The sequence below is a fragment of the Macrobrachium rosenbergii genome, chromosome 55 (genome assembly GCF_040412425.1).
Source record: "Macrobrachium rosenbergii isolate ZJJX-2024 chromosome 55, ASM4041242v1, whole genome shotgun sequence".
NCBI lineage: Eukaryota > Metazoa > Arthropoda > Malacostraca > Decapoda > Palaemonidae > Macrobrachium > Macrobrachium rosenbergii.
In genome coordinates this window covers 25,302,317-25,311,962 of record NC_089795.1, presented here as the reverse complement: position 1 = coordinate 25,311,962, position 9,646 = coordinate 25,302,317, and the positions used below count along the sequence as shown (strand labels likewise).

Genomic DNA, 9,646 nt, shown 5'->3' with positions numbered 1-9,646 from the left:
ACTTTCTTGGCAAAGAACGCTGAGAAGGAAAATCTTCCGATATATTACTGTTAAGGTATCAACGGATAATCAACCCAAGGAAAAGTAATGAATACCATTTTTTGCATATATTACTTCAATGTAATCCTTTAAATCCAGCAGAACAGGTGAAAGTCCTTCAATGATTCTTTTATGCATATATTTCAACTAAGTGCATCTGCAGCAAACTTTAGAGTGAACGATAAATTGAATGCGAGATAGGAACTAAAGAGCACCTAACGACCGATAGACTTTAAGAACTTTATCTCCCCTAGAATCCACTTACAAAAAGACTAATCTCACACAAGAGTTCAAAGTCAACCTCAAGGGCAGCATCTAAAGGGTAATATAAGAGGCCTATTTCAGGATTAGGGATCGTCCTCATTCGCCATGTAAAAGCTGAACTTCTTCAAACTAGCTGAGCCGGCGCTGGCTGGTCTCAGGTCGTTTCAGACTGGACATTGAGTATTCTAGATCTTGATGCAAACTAGTGTTGCCTGATTGGAAATAAGTGACAGGTTCGTGTTTTTCCAGAACTGGACGTCTCTCTTTACTTTTCTGTTTACCTGAGGACTTCTCATTCTTGACTCAAATAGACGTTTTGCTTGTAATCTCACAGATGAATTGTAGGAGAGTGTTTTTTGAGAAGTAGAGGATGAATTCACCATTTACTTTCTGTTTCAAAATGAGGGATATCCATTCTTGACCTCAAATAGACGTTTTTGCTTGCCATGCTTAATCGATGGAGCTCTGTAGGGCTCCACTGTTTTTTTAAAAATAACGTCTCTTTTACTTTCTGTTTTACTGAGGGACTTCTCCATTCTGACCTCAAAGAGCACGTTTTACCTTGTAATGCTTAATCGATGGATCAGTAGGCTCCGTGTTTTTTGAAAGAGTTTGGACGTCTCTCTTTACTTTTCTGTTTAGTTGAGGGACTTTCCATTCTTGCAACACTGCAAATAGACGTTTTTCCTTCTAATGCTAATTGATCAGCAGGCTCCGTGTTTTTTTTTTTTTTTTTTTTTTTTTTTAATTCTAGTGGACGTAAACTCTTTTACTTTTCTGTTTTACTGAGGGACTTCTCCATTCTTGACCTCAAATAGACGTTTTTGCTTGTAATGCTTAATCGATGAATTGTAGGCTCCGTGTTTTTTTGAAAGAGTAGTGGACGTCTCTCTTTTACTTTTCTGTTTTACTGAGGGACTTCTCCATTCTTGACCTCAAATAGACGTTTTTGCTTGTAATGCTTAATCGATGAATTGTAGGCTCCGAGTTTTTGAAAGACTTATGATAAAAAAATACTCTCTTTTACTTTTTCTGTTTTACTGGGGACTTCTCATTCTTGACCTCAAATAGACGTTTTTGCTGTACTGCTTAATCGATAAAACAGCATGCTGAAATGTTTTTGATCAGAAGTAGTGGACAGTCTCTCTTTTACTTTCTGATTTTCTTGGAGGGACTTCTCCATTCTTGACCTCAAATAGAAGCCGTTTTGGCTTCTTTTTAATCGATGAAATGTAGGCTCCGTGTTTTTGAAAGAGTAGTGGACGTCTCTCTTTACTTTTCTGTTCAGGTGAAGGTGGGCCTCTCCATTCTTGACCTCCAGTAGACGTTTTTGACTTGAAGTTTAATCGATGAATGTAGGCTCCGTTTTTTGAAAGAGTAGTGGATTGCCGTCTCTTTACTTTTCTGTTTTACTGAGGACTTCTCCAGAGGTTGACCTCCAGACATTTTTGCTTAATTGATGAATTCCTGGCTGGTTGTTGTTTTTTTTTTTTTTTAATGGAAGTGAATCTTCAGAAGTTGTCATTTTGGTGTGAGTTTTCCATTCTTGTTTCTCAAATAGACGTTTTGCTTGTTTCGGAATCTGATGAACAGACAAACAGATGGTGTTTTTGAGAGACAGTAATGGACATCTCTCTAAAAACATATTTCTGTGGAACTGAGGAATTCATTCTTGACATTTGCAAATTAGACAAGATTAATGCTTAATACAATGGAGTAGTATCCGTGTTTTTGAAATGGGACGTCTCTCTTTTACTTTTCTGTTTTACATGAGGGATTCATTCTTGACTCACAAGACGTTTTGCTTGTAATGCTTAATCATGAATTGTAGGCTCATGTTTTTTGAAAGTAGTAGTGACGTCATCTCTTTTACTTTTCAATGTTTTACTGAGGACTTCTCCATTCTTGACCTCAAATAGACGTTTTGCTTGTAATGCTGAATCGATGAAGAGAACAGGCTCCGTGTTTTTCGAAAAAGAGTAGGGACGTCTCTCTTTTGCTTTTAAGTTTACTGAGGACTTCTCCATTTCTTGACCTCAAATAGACGTTTTTGCTTGTAATTCTTAATCGATGAATTCCAGGCTCCGTGTTTTTTGCAACAGTCTGACCCTTTTTAAATTTTCTGTTTTACTGAGGACATTTCTCATTTTGACCTCAAATAGACTGTTTTTGCTTTAAAATTAATCGATGAGTATTGTAGGTCCGTGTTTTCAAAAGGATAGTGGACGTCTCTCTTTACTTTTCTGGTTTACTGAGGACTTCACAATTCTGACCTCAAATAGACTTTTGATCCTGAATTGATGAATTGTAGGCTCCGTGTTTTTTTTTTTTTTTTTAACTGCGTAGTGGACGTCTCGCTATTTACTTTTTTTTTTGGGACTTTCCATTCTTGACCTCAAATAGACGTTTTTGCTTGTAATGCTTAATCGATGAATTGTAGGCTCCGTGTTTTTTGAAAGAGTAGTGGACGTCTCAGCAGTTTTACTTTGGAAACAACTGTTTTTTTGAGGACTTCTCCATTCTTGACCTCAAAGGGGACGTTTTTTTGTAATACAGTAAATCGATGAATTGTAGGCTCCGTGTTTTTGATGGAAGAGCAGTGGACCTTTGACTCTTTACTTACAGTGCTCCATGTTTTTGAGGGACTTCTCATTCTTGACCTCAAATAGACGTTTTTTGTAAATTAATCATGAATTGTGACCTAACTCCGTGTTTTGTACAGAGTATTGGACAATCATCTCTTTTACTTTTCTGTTTTACTGAGGACTTCTCCATTTTGACCTCAAATAGACGTTTTTCTAAGGGTTAATCGATGAATTGATAGGCTCCGTGTTTTTGAAATAAATGACGTCTCTTTTACTTTTTCTGTTTACTGAGGACTCCATTCTTGACCTCAAATAGACGTTTTTAACTTAATGTAAAACACCTGAATCTTCAGCTCCGTGTTTTTGAAAGACAAATTGGACATCTTCAGCTTTTAATTTTCTGTTTTACTGAGGACACTCCATTCTTGACCTCAAATAGACGTTTTTGCTTGAATAATGTAATTGATGAATTAGGCTCCGTGTTTTTTTTTTTTTTTTTTTAAACCAGAATCCTCTTTTACTTTTGTTTTACTGAGGTCACTCCATTCTTGACCTCAAATAGACGTTTTTGCTCCTTTAAGGAGAATTGGGCTCCGTGTTTTTTTGAAAGAGTAGTGGACGTCTCTCTTTTACTTTTCTGTTTTACTGAGGGACTTCTCCATTCTTGACCTCAAATAGACGTTTTTGCTTGTAATGCTTAATCGATGAATTGTAGGCTCGTGTTTTGTAAAGGTAGCTGGACGTCTCTCTTTACTTTTCTGTTTTACTGAGGACTTCTCCATTCTTGATGCTGAAATAGACGTTTTTGCTTGTAATGCTTAATCGATGAATTCATCAGGCTCCGTGTTTTTTCCAAGCCTGATGGACGTCTCTCTTTTACTTTTCTGTTTTACTGAGGGACTTCTCCATTCTTGACCTCAAATAGACGTTTTTGCTTGTAATGCTTAATCGATGAATTGTAGGCTCCGTGTTTTGAAATCCTAGTAGTGGACATCTCGCTGCAATTTTCTGTTTTACTGGGGACTTCTGCACTTGACCTCAAATAGACGTTTAACTAATATATTAATTGATGAATTGTGCAGCTCCGTGTTTTTTTTTTTTTATTATTGGATTCTTTTACTTTTGTTTTACTTGAGAGGACTTCTCATTCTTGACCTCAAATAGACGTTTTGAAATTCAATGCTTAATCGATGAATTACTCAGGTGTTCACTGTTTTGAAAGAGTAGTGGACGTCTCTTTTACTTTCTGTTTTATTAAGGGAATAAATCATTCTTGACCTCAAAAGACGTTTTTAAATGTAATGCTTAATCGATGAATTGTAGGCTCCGTGTTTTTTGAAAGAGTAGTGGATGTCTCTCTTCTTCGCCTGACTTTTCTGTTTTACTGAGGTCTCCATTCTTGACCTCAAGGAGACTGTTTTGCTTGTAGTGGTAATCGATGACAGCATTAGCTCCGTGTTTTTGTTAAAAGTAGTGGACGTCTCTCTTTTAATTTTCTGTTTTACTGAGGGACTTCTCCATTCTTGACCTCAAATAGACGTTTTTGCTTGTAATGCTTAATTGATGAATTGTAGGCTCCGTGTTTTTTTTAAAGAGTAGTGGACGTCTCTCTTTTACTTTTGTTTTACTGAGGGACTTCTCCATTCTTGACCTCAAATAGACGTTTTTGCTTGTAATGCTTAATCGATGAATTGTAGGCTCCGTGTTTTTTGAAAAAGTCTCTCTTTTACTTTTCTGTTTACTGAGGACTTCTCCATTCTTGACCTCAAATAGACGTTTTTGTATAATTTAACCATCGATTACATAGCATTTGGCTCCGTGTTTTTTTGAAAGAGTAGTGGACGTCTCTCTTTTACTTTTCTGTTTTACTGAGGACTTCTCCATTCTTGACCTCAAATAGACGTTAAGGACTTGATACTCTACAGTGATGGTGTAAGTGTGTAATATCAAATATCAGATGATAATGCTTACTTGAATTCTACTTTCTGTCCGAATTAGGGTGCTTATAATATGACCTATTTTTGTCATTTACAGTATAATACTGTTCTTTAGAGATCTTACACAAAATGTATTGTTTCTCAGTGCCAAAAACAAGATATATACCAAAAAGTAAAAAAAAAAAAAAAAAAATTATAACAAAAATAAATAAAATTAATTACTAATTACTGTCAGTTATAAATAAACAATTTGTTCACAACATCATGAGGCCTGTTTCATAAGAAAATAATGAGATTTAAATTACCTGAATAAAGGAGGTTTACCCTCACCCGCCTTTGTTCAGGTGTTACTCGTACGGGCTAATCATTGTCAAAGAAGCCATGTAAACGAATGAGTTTTCAGCAGAGCACACTTTACTAAATCATATATTGCCTATAGTTTTACTTTGTATTAATGTGTTCATATTACAAGGACTAATAAATCCATGTATGGTATAGTAAATGAAACTAATTATTATAACCAGTATGACTATAACCAGTACATGACTTAGGTGTATATCCTATCAATATATAACCGAAAATAATCAAAGATAGTTAGAGGAAAACATTTGTATAAAGTAGTATTATAAAAAAAAAGCATGATCAAATGTATATTTGTGATAAAAAATATAAAAAATGAAGACACAAATGTCATTTTAGGAGAAAATAACAGAGGGGGTAGATTTGATTTTCTGATATGAATATAAAACTGCAAAGGCTATCAGGTTATAGAAAAGACATCGCCATTTAAGTGAGTGTGACAGCAACAAGCAGTTGACTATGGGTGAAAAAAGTAACAAACTTTACGTAAAAGTAGTATGAACAATAGTTAAGTAGAACAGGTTTAAATAGCAAAATTACAAAAGTATATGATGGTGTGCAGAGATGAGTTTTGCTTTGGATGTTAGCTGAAAAATAACGCAAGTTTAAATGGCACAGGTAGGAATGATCTGAAGGAAACAGTAAAAGTAGAGGTAGAAACAACAAATAAATTAATATATACAATGCGTTTTAAAATCAATTGAAGTTCAGAACTTGATCGTTAGTGAGAATATACATAAGTTTGATGGTTTGACCAAATAGAGATTTCAGCCGGGGTTGGGAGGTTATGGCTATTCTGTAACGTTAAAAGATCAATTCGAAAAGAACAGCAGAGCGAGTATTAGATGTGGTGTACGTCACAGTACATAAAAGGAGTTTGTAGGAGCTGGTAATGAATCCCCTTGTGTAATAAAAACGAAAGTTGCAAAAAATCTGTAAAAAGTGCACAGTCAGCTTTAAGCTCATCTTCAACTTTTCCATTAAGGATGTATGCCTTCCCGTTGCTAGAAAATCAAAATCCTATAAAGAACATATATATAAATAAATAAAGACGAATCTTTCAGCATTACTGGGTGAATCTTAAACTGCAGATAAAATTCTCAACATTACGGGGACGTTTCTTTAAGCAGCCGAATAAAAGTTCATAACATTAGTTTTGATGTTGCTTGATATGAGTTTTTTTTTTTCTGCAGATGTGTCAAACGCCCAAAAACAACACGATGTGAACTATCTCCTATGGAAGGTCAATGAACAACTTCGAGATGAAAAACATCTAGACTACGCAAAAACCTTCGATCCAGAGGCCGACACCTCCCATTATTCAGGATAATGGAGAATTTGTCCACCGCCTCAAGAAAGAGTTCAAGGATCACCTGATTATCAGTAGCAAACACTGGTTCTCTTCTCAAGACAAGACACGTAAAGAGGCCTTATGCTTTCTGACGTCTTCACGCATTACAGGGACTGGGAAACAGCTGTCAAAATGCTGCTTATTTCCGTGACCACATGAACGAGGGAGAGTTCATCATGCCGTTTTTACTGTCATCCACTGCATCCATGGCTAACATGTTGTCCCTTCCTCCACTCTATGAGGTCCACCTCATGTTTACTTGTACAGAAGCTTACCAGTTTCCATGTGCAGCTAAGATGAAACAGACACCTACCAAAATCAAATCAACCTTCACAGGCACAGCTAGGACAAGGAACAACGTGTTGCCTACTTTGAAGACATTGCATGAATACCACACGTCTTCTGGCACTTGGAGTTCCCATTCTGATGGCAGGATCTCTATTCTCATGTTTGACCCAAGGAGAAAACTCTTCTGCACTAACTGGCTGACTGCTGCTTGATGCTGAAAAAGAATTTCAACTACTTGGCCAGTCGAGGAACTGCAATGGATAAGCCACGCCTGATGGATTTGCTCTCGCATCCTACAAGTATGGAGGATCTTTTTCCCATACGTCCTGATGATGTTGAGTTTGAGGATGTTGATGGAGTTGCAATGAGTTAGAGACATGATCATCTGACAGCCGTATTCGTGATACACTTGCCCCGCTGATAATCATCATCAAGGAGGATGGCTCACATTGATATCGCGAATGACTACGGAATTGATATTCTTGGTGATGTTATTGAATCTTCTATGTACAGTCCCAACACTCACCAATATGGAGCTTTCTCCTTTAACACATATATAATGCTAGCTGTCAGATAGATCCATGGATGGGAAAGTATAACATGCCTCCAGGTGTCATGGAACACTTTGAAACTGCTACCCGTGACCTGGTTTCTTCAGACTTCACAAGTATATGGATAATATCTTCCAGAAACAAGGATAACCTGCCTAGCTACGATTACAAAGAATTAGACTTTGAAGGAGTGCATGTGACAAACGTTGCTATTGATGGAACCTGAAACTTACTTTGAAGACTTTGAATATAGCTTTCTTAATTAATGCTGTCGATGACACCCCAGAAATTGATGATGTTGATATTGATGCATATGTTCCTCGTCTGGACTACAAGGAATTCTCCTTCAACATTCACGTCAAGAATGAAAAAGGCTCTGAAGCTCTAGCAACTATCAGAATATTTACCTGGCCTCATGAAGACAACAATAATGGTGGAGTTCTCCTTCGATGAGTGGAAGATGGTATGCCATTGAACTCGATAAATTCTGGGTGAAAATGTGAGTAATGTTGCAATTCTGTCATTACACTGGATTTCTAATTTTTTTTTTTTTTTTGCGGGAATAAATATCTTCAATTTAGAAAATTCAATAAATGTAACTTAATCATTCATTATCATTTCAAGTTTACCAAAGAAATAATCGTAGTTTTTCTAAGTATTTAAAATATTACGATCATGACCTTCCAAATATATAGAGATATTCAGAAGTGCAGATTACTTTCCTATATCGTTCTTTTGATGATTAACAAAAATGATTTTATTACCAAGGATCATATACAATTTTATACTAATAAATTTATATTTTCTCTCTGATAGTAACTCCTGGCATAAGCACATCGTACGTAAAGTCTGCTGCTCAGTAGTCACAGTGGCCGATGTCCCTAGCTTCAAGACCCTAATGGAAAACTGAGGCTGCCCTGTCAAGTGGAGGAAGTGGACTTCAGGAATTTGAGAGTGCCACCGGCCTGCCAAATCGCTTCCTTCTTCCAAGGGTAACCCTAACGGCATGGAGTTTGATCTCTTCGTCTGCGTGACAGATGGTGAGGCTGATGCCATAGCAGATCTTCACTGAATGATAGCTTCATTTGACTGACTGGCTCTCATGGAGTCTCTGACAAGAGGCCTCATGGTTACCCATTCGCCGCGTCGAAGATGAACATCTTCTACAAGTTACCAACTCCCATACACCCATGTGGTTTACAACCATGAGTGAGCATTCACCACATGACAAAGACGCAATATGTTGCTTTTTAAGCTCTCTCAAAAAAAAGTGCATATAGAAATTTTCATTTTGTCTCATTTTCCTTTTTCATGCAAGCAGTTTTCTTATCGGAATCTCAAATCAGAAACTAGAAATCATTAATAAGATATTCTTATAATAAGTGAACTTTCATCACAGGAGCACCTGAGGATATGAAATCCACGATCTCTTGACTAAGCAGAACTGGAATACTTATACTATTTTGATCTGATAAAAGGGTGAAGCACATAATAGTGAATAATTATTCAAATTAAATTACAGTTCACATTAGAAAAATATGTACAAAGATTTCAGAATGAGAAATCTTATTTCGTCAGGATTTTCTTTCAATTAGAATATTAACACTGAATAAATGGAAAATTTAAACTCTCCGTAGAAGAGGAATAAAAGATAACGAATAAATAAAGAATTATAATTAAGATTAGTGCATAACCTCATGTTTAAGGCCAGGAAATCAAGGAATGATCCTGGTTTAATACATTACAAAAAAAAAAAAAAAAAAAACAATCAGGTCCAGAGACAATATTGAATAAAACATGGGTTTTTTGACGATCGCCAATGGAGTCACGCTTTCAGGAGAAAGTTAAGAAATGGATAAGTAAAGGGAAAAATAAGCTATGTGTCATTAAGTCATCCAAGTTAAGAGATGAATTTATTACGAGTAAATTAATAACATTAATACAAAAAGTTTTCACTAGAAATCAGCATATTGGTGGATAATGGTTATGAACCAGTTAATAAATTTTCGTTTGGATAATTACAGCATTAATTTCATAAAAATCCAGTGAATAGCTTTTTTACTGTCTTTGCACGGATGCTAATAATTCAGACAACCATTCGTGCATATACTATGAGTTTTCCATGCCTGCAGAGTTAATGGCTAACATCACTCGCAAAACGTTGTCACACTTAGAGGACACCTACTTCCTTCAGCCCTAAAAAACTTGCATTTCAATAGACAATCTCAGGCTATGCGCCAGGATGAAGTATAACAGAATATATTCATATAC

At 36.1% G+C, this 9,646-nt stretch overlaps 1 pseudogene; it reads left to right on the top strand.

Annotated features, from left to right (window-relative positions):
* Nucleotides 1–5,197: 5,197 nt before the first annotated feature.
* On the top strand, nucleotides 5,198–8,447 carry LOC136835771 (hemocyanin subunit-like; annotated as a pseudogene).
* The last annotated feature ends 1,199 nt before the right edge of the window (nucleotides 8,448–9,646 follow it).